Genomic DNA, 14,752 nt, shown 5'->3' with positions numbered 1-14,752 from the left:
GTTGGAGGTGAGGGGAACCAAGTGTCCAAGCGACTAGCTGTGCTTTGCAGACTGGGCCGTGGCTTCATCACATAGATGCCTCTAGCTTTGGAGTGCCGTCCAAAAGAGTGGTAATTTCACTTCTATTTTAGGAGCTTAATTTTCCAATCCACAAAGTGCAAGTAAGAAGTTGTTTTGCACACTTATAAGGCCATCGGGAAAGGCATGTGTAAAAATGGGTGTATTCGCACAGCAAAAACAAGCCATGAGAACATGGTTTTTTTCCCCAAAACCTCAGCCTTGGTGAGGGCACTTTCCCATGGGGCCATTACCACTTTGCTCTGTGTTGACAAACATAGAAGGATTATGTTTGCCTGCTTAGAGCTGTGTCAACAGAGATGTTTACTGTTGGGAAATATTTGCTTTCCTTAATGCTGAGGTTTGAGTAGGTGCCCTCCAATGCGGCCTTCTTCCTCCCAGGTAAATCACACCAGGGAGAAGTGTGAGAAGTGATCACAGCAGGGAACAGTATCTGTATCTGTGTGCTTTCCTCTCCCAAGAAAAACTGAAAACAAAAACCTGGCATTCTCTGTTCCCCATTCTGAAATTTTTACCTGCTGTCAAAGGCTGTTTTTTGTTGTTGTTGTTGTTGTTGTTGTTTGTTTGTTTGTTTTTTTAAGAACTGCTTTTCTTCAGATGATTTTTGTATTCTCTTTTCCTAACTCTTCCGCAAAGCTCTCGTTTCCTTTCCCCATTTTCCTTCTAACTCTCCTTTAAGATCCTTTTCTGAATTCTTCCAAGAGCACCTTGTGAGTTGGAGACCAATTCATATCACCCTCTGGGACTTCATCTTGCCTTTGCTGTCCTCAGGGTTTGAGGTCCCTTGTTCCCTGCCTCCATAAGAAGCTATCTATGGTTAGAGCTCTTTTTGCTTCTTTGTCCATTTCTAAAGGTTGAGTTCTGTTCCTAGGACAAAGGGAAGATTTTCCCAGCCTCCTCTACAAGTGACAGTGCTTCGAGCCGTTCTGGGGCTGGGGCTGGGGCTTCCTTCCCATGCTGGGTGGGCATGGCCAAGTCCCATTTGTTACCCCAGGGTTTGAGGGTTCACTGTTTGCCTTCTGTAGTTCCATTGGAGGTCCTACAGCTAGTCTGCTGGTCTTCTGAACCAAGATTGGGTAGCCAAGCTCCTCCCACTAGGTTCCCCCTACACACAGTGGCATCTCTGCCTTGGGTCTCATTGCACTGTCTGATTCCAACACCCCCCCCCAACCTGATTTGGACAGACTTTTCCTGAAGTTCTTACAAAATATTTCCCGCCGGAAATTTGTTGCACTGCAATTATTTGTGGGTTCTGTCGCTCCAAAACGGATTCACAGGCTTGATCTGGTGTTAGTTCTGAGGAAAGCTAAGAAGAGATCTGCCAAAGACCTGTCTACTTTCTGCCATCTTGGCTGTACCCCCACCCCCAAAGCTGATTTAAACATATTAGTATCTATGGTACATATATAAAAAGGAATCTCAATGGTGAGAGTGCCATGGAAGCTAAATTGCATCATTCAAGGTGTTCCTAAGCGATTTCCTGGTGTTGGGTAAATCCACATGTGGCTATTTCGGATGTCAGAACATCGGCTCGGAGTACTTTGGGGCAGGAAGAAGCTGGGTACTAATTGTAAAGTCCTCGAGGATAGGGATGATTTTTCTGTCTTTGTATATCCAGGACCTAGTATACAGTGAACACTCGATGTTTGTCAAATAAACACCTAGAGAAGCCAAACACAACTTGTGAAGCCGATAAATAAATAAATAAAAATCAGGCATTGATACCAGCTGAAAACTAAGTCCTGAAGCTTGTCATTAGATCTCCCTCTTCTGCCCGCTGAAAGATGGTACACGTGTCAACAAACTTTGCTAACACCTAGCATAACCACATGATGTCAGTTAACTCCCACATAAATGATTTTTTGTCAAATCTCCAAAGCCTGGGTTACAAATTTGGGGATGGCTAGAAAGATGGCAGCACACACTCTTAAGTCTGGTCAGAAAATGGTTCTGGATTAGCCTGCCATGAATCAGCCTCTCTTCAAAAGGACACAAAGCTCTTCAATATTCCTATGGAAAAATCTGCCCTACATGGATCTCCAATGTGGACATAGATCCCAAAGAGGTGAATGTCTCTTCTCCCAGAAACATATGCAGATTGGTCTTTTCATTGTGTTCCTTCCTTTCAATCTACCACCTGGCCCAGCAAATGTGGCCCAAGTCATTCTGGCATGCTATTGTATTCATGGAAGAAACAAGGCCAAAAAAGATAAAGTTTTAGAATTAAATAGAGGATTCTGAGAAGACGGTAGAGTAGGCCAGAAAATTCTAAGCTGTCCAATTTCCCCCCACCAACAACACAAAATAATGCCTCAGAGCAAATGCAGAACAGTAAAAATAAACAAGAGTTGGGGAGGAAGAGTGGTCCTCCTGAGATGCTCAGAGGATCCAAAGAAAGATGCCTGGATGGAGATTTGGCTCACGTGACACAAACACCTCCAGGCTAGGTCCCCTGAAACAGCAAGCAGAGAGCCCTGGAATTAGTTGGGTTGGGAAGTAGCCTTGGCCCCAGCCACAGGAATTTTCACCCTCAGACAGTGTGGGGGGAATCAGGAGCCCCCACTTGAGTTGGAGAAAATTGATAATTTGACAAATAATAAGCTAAAAAGCAATTCCAGGCCTAACTGCGCTAAGACACAACCCTGGGTGAGAAGGAATCAACACAAACCCAGTGAGTGCAGAGGCAGTAGGGCAAGGAGGACAGAGTTGTGTGTCTCAATTCATGCCATCCCTTATATACTAAGACTAACACACCAACAATCTGCTACAATTTTTTTTAATGAGAAGGCAAAATAGGGGGGAAAAAAACAACCATAGAAAGTTACTGTGGAAATGGAGAAGACTCAGAGAAGGATACTGAAGAAAAAAAAAACTCTCCTCCCCAAAGAGTAATGCCAAATGGTCACCTTCCCAAAACAATAATACAAAGAACTGAAAAAAGACTTTAAGAATCAAATGTGAGGGAAAATATTTTTTAAAAATAAGAACAATCTAAGAAAAACAAGAAGATTTTGAAAAGAAAATCAACTAACTGGAAAAGATCTAGAATCTTTTTTTTCCAGACCCATTTAAAAAAGAATTTATTATAAATTTAATATTCAATATCAATTATCAGTGAAGTGCCTTTTTTTCTTTTTTTATCAGGATTTCTGGCATTTCCCCCTGATATTGTTACTCTTGTGTGTATTCTAAGAAATTTCCATCTTCTGTACACACCTTTGAAATAGGGAGTCACTATCCTGTACATTGATGTCTCATTAGATATTTCTTCTTTCACTAGGATGATTTTTGTTGTCAAAACTTTATTCTTTAGATCATTCACAGGTTTAGCTCCCCTCTAGAATGTTAATCTACCTGAACATCTAGAATCTTAAGGAAGAAATTAACTCCTTGAAAACTAGAATTGGGCAAGAGAAAGCCAGCAAAGTTATGAGAATAAGAAATAACAAAAAAATACAAAGAATGAAAAAAAAAAGAGTGTGAGACATGTCATAAGAAAAACTTCTGATTTGGAGAACAGATCAAGAAGAGAAAACAAGAATAATTGCAATAATACAAGAAGTAAAGAAAAAAATCCCATGAGGAAATCTTAAAGGAACATAATAGCTAAATTCTGAAATCCTCAGATCAAGGGGAAAATATTATAAGCAACAAGAAAAAATAATTCCAACACAGTGGAGCCACATTTAAAATCACATTAGATCTAACAGGTCTTAGAACACCATATATTGAAGAGCAAAAGATCCGGGGTTATGACTGAAACGATATGACCTAGCAAAATTAAACAATCCTGAATGAAGAAAAAAAGGACATTCACTTAACTGCCAGACTTTCAGGATTTTGTTGCAAAAAGAACTGAACTTAATAAAAAATTTGACATGCAAGATCCAAGACAAATATCAGGTAAACATCAAAGACTAATTACAATGGATTCAATAAAGATAGTTTATTTTTTATACATGGAAATGCAAACTGTCCAAAATTATCATTAATAATCAGGTAATTCAAAAGAAAGACTGAAGTAGAGCTGAGTATGTGAAAAAAATGAGTAAAACCATGCAGAAAAGGCAAAAAAGAGTAATTATCCTGTACAAATGAGGTACAAGAGGAAGAACTGACAGAGGAATTAAGTGGGGGAGGAGGACTGGTAATTCTGGAACCCTACTGACATGGGGAATGGATTAAAGAACAATACATATCCATATATATATATATATCTATCTATCTATCTATCTATCTATCTATCTATCTATCTATCTATATATGTGTGTGTGTGTGTGTGTGTGTGTGTGTGTGTGTGTGTATATATATATATAGGAATAAAAGTCTTCTAAATTCAGAAAGAAATAAGAGAGTAAAGAAATAAGGAGATGGAGAGGATAAGGGAGGGATTTGTAGAGAACCCTGCCTACATCAGATCAGGGGTAAAGAGAAAACAAAATATATATTTAGAAGAGAATACGTCTTCTAAACTTACAAAGAAATAAGAAGCTGAGGGAAATAGGATAAGAGTGGGGAATAGAAAGGTGTGTAGATTAACGGGAATGGGATAAAGAGAGAACAACATATATATTCAAAAGACTTCTAAATTCAGATAGAAACAAGAGGGCAAGGGGAAAGGATGGGGAGAAGACAAGGGAGGGGTCCTTGGAAGGGGGGAAGTTAAATAATAGGAGGGCAAAGTAGCATGTAGGAGTAAAGCAGAGAAGTCTGGAGGGATAGGAAATAAGAGAGATGCCACAAAAATAAAGCTCAAAAGAACTTATTATGTAAAAAAAAAATCACGGGTAGGAATAATGATCTCAAAGTTAAAGTTAAAATATATTCTGATTTAATCAAAAGAGAAAAATATACTATACTGTGTTAGCCATATTACTCAATGGTGTTTTAGACTAACTAGAAAGTATAAGGTTGGAATATTGCTATGGTATAGGAAATGATGAATTGGTGGAATTAAAAAATTATTCTTGTGAGACTTATAAAGGAAGATATTATTCATCTTCAGAGAAGCAGACAGTTTTATATAGATGCATATGAATGTATATCTGTATATACATGTAATTGTATGTATATATATATATATATATATATATATATATATATATATATATATCTCCACACTTCATTGTAACCTTCTGGGGGGGGGGGGAATAAAGTAAAAAAGTGCACAGCAGAGAATAAAAGAAAAGTTTACAAGGAAGCAAAGAAAAGACAGTTCTGAGCACAATATGTAGTATTTATTAAATACTACATATTATTATACAGGCTTTCTTGAAATAGAAATTTATTGCTTTATATTTTGAATCATCTGTTCTACTGTGCACATAGGAATTTTTTCTTTTCATATTTTCTATTTAAGTTTAAAATAATTTTTTAAAAAGAACTAAATAATCATTATTGTTTCATATTGAGGCACAAACTATTTGTACTCATTTTAGAGGGACAACTAATTTTGTAGTTGTCCCTGAAACTCTTTTTGTGCTATTTGCTTTGGGGGAAAAATAGGGAAACTGTAAATAAAACTGAAGATTTTTTTTTCACTTAAAGCTATTTGGATCCAAATAGTCCCTTCATTTGCTCTCTCAGGAAAAGAGAGCAATAACTAATTGTGTCTTAATTGCCGCCACTCCTATCTCCCCTATCAATCCACAATTCAAGCTGTATATCCGAAATTTTATATACATTTCAACTAAGGATCCTATTCAGAGCATGCTTAAATATTTTCCCAGTATTCACTGAGACATCATGTGATCATAAAGTAAAAAGGGACAGGTTTTTAAAAAGAAAAAAAAAACTCTTTTATATATCCAAGGGTCATCTTTTAAAACTAATCACATTGATAGGCTAAATATTTTTGGAATAGAAGAAACTGTTTGAAACTCTTCTTTGGGTATTGCCTTCAAAGTTCATAGCCCACTTAGATGCCCTTTTGTGGTGACAAATGTTTATCTTTTGAAGGCGGATTTCATTTTTGCAAACAGTCAGAAGGCCTTTGGAGCCAATTGTGAAAAAGGAATGATAAATCAGGGTTTTTGGTTAAGAACAAAACTGAAGTCATAGGACTACTTTCCTCACATGGGAGAATTCGAACCCAGGATCTTGTGATTTAAAATTCAGAGCTCAAAAAGTCATCAGGCTGCCTTTTCTTATTTGTACACTTTAGGGGGGGTGTACATGCACGTGTATGTGTATGTGTGTGTATGTGTGTGTGTGTGTGTGTGTGTGTATTTACACAGCCCCAGAAGTAAAGCAGTAGCAAAAGCTTCAGACGATGGTTGATCTACCAGCAGGGGGCTCATCTAGTACCCCAGTACTAGCAATAAAAAGGGATTGTATGGGAATTGTGTTCAGAATGTTCAAGTTGCATTTCAGACTTCTACTAGCTGTATGATACTGTGTGATACTGGCTTCTGTTTCCCCATCTGTAAAATGGAGATAAGAGAATGAACTATCTCCCAGGGTGGAGGCTCAAACAAGAAGATATATGTGATGCACTTTGTAAATCTTAAGGTGCTATATAAATATGAGCTGTTACTGTTATTACCTTGTTTGTATCCTGAGCACCTAGTGTGGAGCCTTGCTCAAGAGATACCTAAGTTCAAGAAATATTAAGCACTTATTATGTGCCAGGTACTATGCAGTGCTGGAGACAGACATGAGAGACAGTCCCTTTCCTCAAGGACCATAGTGTAACGGGGGAAGACAACGATCAAAAGGAAGCTGAAAAGCAAAGTGGTGGCCAGGGGGAATCTGGCCCAAACCAAGCTGAGATGCTGAGAGAATGAGTTACTTGGGAACGTCTGGAAGTCCTGGACCATCTAGAAAGGTAGGCTTTTTGAACAGAGTACTGCTTCGCTCTCAAACCCTTCAATAAGAAGGGACAAGCAACTGAAGGAGTTGAGGTGTGGAATATCAAAAATGCAGTCAGTGTGCACCAGACATGGATGGGCAACGGTGGAGGAGATACAACTGTTAAGGACTTAAGCCACTAGCTTGAGAGGAGACACTTACTTCATCCCCTCTGAGGACAGAGGTAACTGGCCATTTCTTAAAGAGTGAGCCCAGACTAGAACATACTCATTTTATAGGAATTGTGTGCAATACTTGATGAATTGTGGAAAAAACAAACAAACAAACCGTTAAACTGAACTAGTTGAATTCTAGCATTCACTCAGAATCCTAGAAGAGACATGCTTCCAAAAACCCATCTGAGTTTCATCCCTCTGTGTTTATAGAGACCCAGAATGTGGCAGAAAGAACAAAAAACTTGAGTGTCTCTTACTAGATGTGTGGCTTTGGGAAAAGCAAATAACCTAAGTTCCCTCAGTTATAAAACAGAGACAAATACTCAGTTCTTGCTTGAGTTCTTGTAAGCAAAAACCCTTTAAGAGTGTGATCTACCACTGCTGTCATTTTCATGGTTCTAGGAAGTATTGGGTTGTACTGTCCACAGGAGGACACCATGCAACTAGGAACTATTCTTCATCTCTTACCATTTGAGTAATGCTTCAGCTTCGCCATCACCGATTTCTTTGTTCAAATGGCATTTGTCTCAGGAATCATCGCCTATAAGTCAAGTATATGGGTGTGTGTATGTGTATGCTTGAAGGATGAGGACTTGCCATTTGGCAATCTAGGCTTAAAAACCTGCCTGGGCTGAAGGATCCAAGGGGAAAAGAGTTCAATGATCCCAACTCAGTCCTCATCTACTCAGAAAGTCAGTATCTAGTTATTGGACCATTGAGACTTGCTTCAACTATGTAATAGTTCACCTTAAACCACTCAATTGACTCTTTTGAAACAAACAAATCCTCCTTGTTGGGAAAAATAAGTGTTGAGCCCCAGTTCCTATCCCCATTTACCCCATTTTTATAGGTGGCTGGGTGGACCAATTTTAGCTGAAAACACACACACACACACAATTTTAGCTGAAAACACACACACACACACACACACACACACACACACACACACACACACACACCCCTCCCTCTTGAGTAGGCGATGTGAAAAAAGTCTTTCCAGTCACACCCAAATCCACCCCTGGCCATCAAAATGAAAAGGCTGCTATTGATGTAATGATTTCAAGTCAGAGGGCCCGAGCTTGAATACTGGTTTTGCCCACTTACTAGCTGTGTGACTTTGGATAGACACTCTTGTGGTCTCAAGTTTCCTACTCTGTAAAATTAGTTCAGGGATTTGTAATCTTTTTTGTCATGAACTCTTTCCCAGAATATTTTTTAAATGCATAAAATAGAATACATAGGTTTACAAGGGGAAAGGAATAAGCATTTATATAGCGCAGGGGTTCTCAAACTGCGGCCCACCGGGTTATGGCAAATGGGCTGAGGGGTGCAGGGTGTGAGTTTTTGTTTTTACTACAGTCCAGCCCTCCAACAGTCTGTGGGACAGTGAACTGGCCCCCTATTTAAAAAGTTTGAGGACCACTGATATAGTGCCTACTATGTTAACAGGCAGTGTGATGAGTTTTTTATAAGCATTAGCTCATTTGATCCTCACAACAACCCTAACGAAGTTTTAAAAACTGAAGAAACTGAGGCAAACAGGTTCAGTGACTTGCCCAGGATCACTTAGCTGGTATCTAACTCAGTTCTTCCAAATTCCAGGCCTAGCACTCTAATGACTTGCCCTTTCAAACTGGGAAACCATTTTTATTAAAAAAATTTTTTAAAAATCATCAAAATGTTAAAGATAAGTTCACAGAATCCAAGTTAGAACCGCCTGGAATAGATGTCCCCTAAAACTCCATCCAGCACCCTCCCCCTCACCTGTGATGCTCCCGGAATACTAGAAAACCACCAAAAAGTGCTACAGGACCACAGGAGGTACAGTGGGCACATTTGAGAGAGCAGGGGTGGGTGTGTGTATATAGCAAAGTGGAGGATTCAAGACCTGCATCCTAAGGCAAAGGGCACAGGCCTCACTCAGCTCATTACTGAGAAGACAACATCAGCAAGAGCTAAGACTCTAGAGGTTCTGTGACATCTAGACAGATGTTTCAAGCCCCCTGATGAGTCAGAAAAAAAAATTGGACTGTTGAGTTAAACTATTTTATACGATACACAAAGAGAGCTAAAGTTCCGTGGGCACACAAACCAGTACAGGCCCACCCTTCTGTCCCACTGAGCCCCGGATGAGAAGCGAGAAAATTCAAGCCCACATCACACTGCAATTCAACTTGTTTAAAGTCCAAGCAATCGGACCGGGAAGTAGGAAATAAAATGGCTATCACATCCAATCAAATGTTTTCTTTCATTCATTCAACAAGTATTTGTTGAAGTGAAATGGAACGTTTCCCTTGAAAAGAAAAAGTTTTAAAAGCCCAAGGAGTGATGGTCAAGCACAAATGATCACTTCATGCATTTTATTGATAGACTATAATTTAAATTTGCAGTATGACATTTACATAGGAAATAAACTCCTCCCAAGAGATAACTATCAAGAATAAACTGTTTTAATATGGCCCTTCAGGGTTTTGCTTTGAAATAAACAAGTTCATTTTTAACAGATTTAAAACATTGTACAAAAAAAAAAGGAAATGCAATACAATCTCATTTAAACACAGGACTTCCCAACCAAAAGATCTGCTGGAGGAGAGTTTTGAGTTCAGATCAAACCGAAGGAAAAAAAAAAAAAAAACAACAAGAAATCAGGGAAAGCAAGGCAGCCAAATAGATTCATTCTGAGCTCCATTCTGTTTCTGGAATGAAAGAAGGGAGAGCCTCTCCTGCAGGTCGGGAAGCCGCGGGATGACAAGCACTGGTTAGTTTTCACATGACAGACATTTTCTAGGCTTCGTGGACACAGACACAAAGCCAGGTTAGTTGATCTTCCCCGTTTCCCCCCCCCTCCCCAGGTTCTCATGGGCTTCAGAAAGTTCCCAGGTTTGTCACATAGACCCAAGTAAACATCTACCCATAGCAGCACGTCCCCGAAGAAGATAAAACAGGCAGATACAGAAGCCAATTGCACACCTACTGGACTAGATACTCGAGAGTATGACCCTACTCCCTAAAGCAGCACCAGAACACAGGAGCTAAGAGGAGAGAAAGTCTCAGGGCTCTGCAGGTGCCCACACCAAAGCACAGCAGTATAAGGATCTTTAGTAAAGGAGCGCTAACTATTTAGAATGAAGGCTGGGGAACCTTGCAAGGTACTGCAGTAAGTTTACAAGACAAGGACTGGTAGACGAGCCTTGAAAATACCAAGGCACAGTGTGGCGTAATAGGATTGTTAACCACCTCTGCATCTCAATCAAATATATATGTATATATTTATATATATATATAGGTATATATGCGTGTATGTATACATGTGTTTGTGTATAGATGTGTGTGTATATATATATATACACATACATACATACTCACATACACACATTTCTCTCTCAACCCAGGTGGCTATAATGCAACCTACGGGTGTGCTTTCTGAAAGCTGTTTTCAGAACAAAAAACAAATCCTCACTGCAACCGCATTCGGGAACAGATTCGAGACACTTGATTTGGTGCCTATAGAAACGACAAGAGATTGTAATCAAAAAGATTAAAGGAACAGAATGCTTTCCAAGTTGCCTTGATGAGATGGCACGGAGTGCGCCAGATGGCCGACCCCAAACTCCAGAAACTGGTGGATGCTCTCCCTGAAATCAAATGGTACAAACTCGCTAAGGAGAATTATTTAGCAATTTTGGTGAAACCAAAGGCCCTTGACTCTAAAATTGGAAAGTTAAAGAAAGGGCAGGCAGCATATCGCCATCCGTTTAGGATTCAAAGAGTCAAAAAGAGTCTCGAATCTTTGCAATCGCCACGACTTGCTGCCTTATTGTCCCAAAGATCACCCCCCACCCCAATTACAAGTATGTGTTTCATCTACCCTGTAGCCAGGTAGATAACAGCATTGTTATTATTTACCTAAAAAAAAAAATACTGAAATACATTATACCTTAAAAATAGGTGCCTTATATGTTCGAGGAGATGATATAGTCATCGGTTAGGTCCATCCATGCCAGGCATATTTTGGCTTTTTGAACTGAAAAATTAGTAAATTTTTGATAGGGAATCATTTAAGGAAAAAACCCTTTAACAGCTTTTTTTTTTTTTTTTTTTTTTTGGTTCTTTTTTGTTTTTTTTAAGGCAGAAAATCTATCTTATTTTTGAGACTTGAAAATCCTCCCTTGTTGGAAGTGTTGACAAAACTTTGGCCACAAGGTGTCACTGCAAGCCAGTTCAAATAAATGACTGACCATAGAGAACAGCTTTGTGATGTTCTTTACCCTCCCTATGAGACAGGTATTTGGATTATGACTAAGTCTAAAGATAGCCTTCTTCAAGCCATCCCCATTTGGTAAGGAGAAATCAAATTCAAATCAGTAAATAAAATTTCAGAAATCTTGACACTAAGCACCTGAAGGATTTTATTTATTTTAGAGGGGACAGAGGGAGGTGGGGAAAGGAAGGGACAATAAAAGAAAAATTACTCGAATTAAGGCCAATACCCGACCAGTTTCTAAAAATTCAGATGAAGGTCAACATCTGAGAAAAGAGCTTAAAAGATTACTGAGTCAAATGAAATTCTAAAGCCTAAATATCTTGTTGCTAGTGTGACAGGAATGATCTGTCTCTCCCCCAACCCCCCCCACCAAGCAAACCTTCCAGAACCTTATTTAAGAGTGAGGGAGGTGTAATTTTCTGAGCAGTTATTCAAAGTGCTTCAATATTAAGTGTTACTGAGAAAGCTTGCACTTGTAGAACCTAACACTAACAAATCTCAGTTGAGTTTAGCAACTTCTTAAGTCTCCGAACAAAAATCCTTCAAAACATTTGTAATTTTAAAATAAAAACACTCCAGAAAATTCTTTCTGGTTTTCATTATTCCCCCTTCCCAACTTAACAGTTAAAATCATATTTCTAGGGGTGTTTTGTTGTGGTCGTTGGTTAGCCAAGACCCCATTCCACTGGTGTAGGGAACTTCCAGCATGGAATTCCCCCTCTTCCTCTGCAGTAACAGTCATAGAGAGTTGCTTTAAGCACTGAGAGATCAGTTAAGTGAATCTGCCCAGGGTCACATTGTGTGTCAAAAAGGATTAGAACCCAGGGCTTCTGGCCCCAAAGCCAGCTCTCTATCCACTATATAATGCTGCCTCTATCTTGTTGCTACATTGCACACAGACTTTAAAGAGAGAGAGCTGTTATGCAATGAACTAACACTAGAGATGTACAATGAAAAAAAAAAAAAAAAAAAAAGAACAGGCCCTTCAAAATAATAGGCAAGTTGGGAAAATATATATATAAATTTTTGCTCTCCACTGTACATCTGATCTAACCCCAGCTACTGTTTGGGGTTTAAGTCAATCTCCATATTCCCAGTAAGATACATAAGTTACAAATTTGTAAAGTTAAAAAATAAAGTATTTATAATTAAGTCACAAACCCCATTCACAATCCAATAGAAGAGTAATGAGTGCTTCTGAAAAAAAGGTGCTTCTATGTTAGAAGCGTCATGTGCATTCTACCGCAAAATAAAAATTCAAACTGTTTCCAGTGCCTATGGAGAACAGCTCCCACACCCACGTTCATTAGTGTTAACTTTCTATATGAGCCGCTTCTTTAATACTTGCTAAAAGAATACATCACAGAAGGTAAAGATAGACGGCTAGAGGTGCTCTGTCCTCAACGAGAACTGCTTCTATGCCTAAAACGTGCTGCATTTGGTTTGGTTCAAAGCCGGCCAACTTTGGCCGTGTCTTACTTCTTCCCTGAGCAATGGAATGCTCTGAGGGAAGATCATTTTTAGCCAATCAGAAAACCAGTCCTGTGGACTTGCAAAGAGTGGCTTGCGCAGCCTCAGAAAAGGCAGCAAGGCTGTGCTCCAGAATGGAATGGAATTCTGGAACTATGAAATCCAATTTCACTTTTAAACAGAAGACAAAATTGGTCATGGATACAGCACAAAAATGACCTCTGCTCATTTTTTTAAAAATGAGACTTTGGATCTTTTGGACCTTCATTGCAATAGCAGCACAAATTCTTAGTAAACTGCCAGGCTAATGCTGGTTAAGGTACCTAGATAATGTCCAAAGCAGACTCGATGGTTTACTTTGAAGGACATTTGAATGTGCCTGGCCCCCTCAGCCCATATGGTTAGAACTAGGCCAAGGACACGGAGCTCGATCCCAATTTGAGCCGTTAAAGTTGCTCTTTGTAAAAACAAACAAACAAAAAAACAAACAAACAAAAAAAAAATCCCATTCCATGAGCTCCCCCGAGGCAGAGATCTCAGGCGCATGTCTTGGTCACAAGTGGCACCATATAAGTCGTTGGGCATCATCACACATCCTTCCCCACTACCAAGAAAACAAGCCACAGTGTGCTTGTGTGCTAGTGGTAGACCACTAATGGGTGGAGGAAGGGGAATCTCAGTAGTGAAATCTTCAACTACAGGAAAGAATAGCACATTTGAGTTCTGAATATCAAATAAAGCCCAGTATTATTAACACTTCAACAAAATGGAGGAGGGGGAGCGGTGCTTAACTTTTTAAATGGACTTTAAAGGAAGAAACATAAGATGGTGTATATATATATATATATATATATATATATATATATATATATATATAGAATGGGACAATAACTAAGATAGACTGAGCATGTTGTAAATTTTAAATAGCAAAACTCTGAAGTGACAAAACCTCGAGGCTCTTCCACTCAGAGCACGTTTCTGTAGCAACTAGACTTCTGCTAAAATGATTTTTAAGTTTTGCACCGCCACTATCACTTCTGAGGCAGATTAGCCTGTAACATTGAGAAAAGAGTGAATATTTCAGTTCTGTCCTGTGTGGTTTGGTGGTGGTTTTTTGTTTGTTTGTTTGTCTGTTTAAAAAACAACACAAAACAAAACCAAAAAACGCAATCAAAGTTGCTGAAAATTCAACACAGCCCCATCATCTACTCAAACAGAATAAATGGCATCAAGCCTGTGTTGACCTCTTTGTGTAAAACTGGCACATTGGAATGACTACACCTGACCAAGTGCAAGTTAAGCTCTTCAGAGCTTTCTCTCCTCTTACCTTCCTCCTACCCAAAGCTACCCAACCACTTCCTTCCTTACTGATGGCATTCCTGAAGCTTCAAACATCACTGCAAAAATGCTCTTTATTGGTCTTGAATACAATCATAGGACCAAGTTCTGAACTTTGCCCTGCTCATTTCAAGTTACTACAGCTGTTCACATAAAGAGTAATTCTAGAGAAGTTGTTCTTGACAATCATATATGTAACAAATACAGCTTTGTATCATTGTGTGTTTCTACAGATACTGGCCATCATTTGAAATGTCATCGTTTTTACATCTAAACAGAGTGCTTTTTAAATTTTCATTGAATACAACACTGAACTGGAAAGAGTATTGAGCCTCTACAAAAAAAGCCTTACATTTTTAACCCCACCCCCCCCCGTGATTTTTATTTAAGCAAGCATAGGCATTTTTATTATTTCCACAACAAGATAAATATCCCAATTATACTATCATAGTTCACTCTACAGTGTATGCCAGTGATTGGCTTAGGAGACAGCTATACAATTAGAAGACCCTACCTTTAGTGTTATTTACACTGACATGCCCATCTAATCTGTAATTATAACAAATTATACGATCGA

The sequence above is a fragment of the Sminthopsis crassicaudata genome, chromosome X, assembly GCF_048593235.1.
Source record: "Sminthopsis crassicaudata isolate SCR6 chromosome X, ASM4859323v1, whole genome shotgun sequence".
In the NCBI taxonomy this organism is placed as follows: domain Eukaryota; kingdom Metazoa; phylum Chordata; class Mammalia; order Dasyuromorphia; family Dasyuridae; genus Sminthopsis; species Sminthopsis crassicaudata.
Note: the sequence above shows the minus strand (reverse complement) of the source record.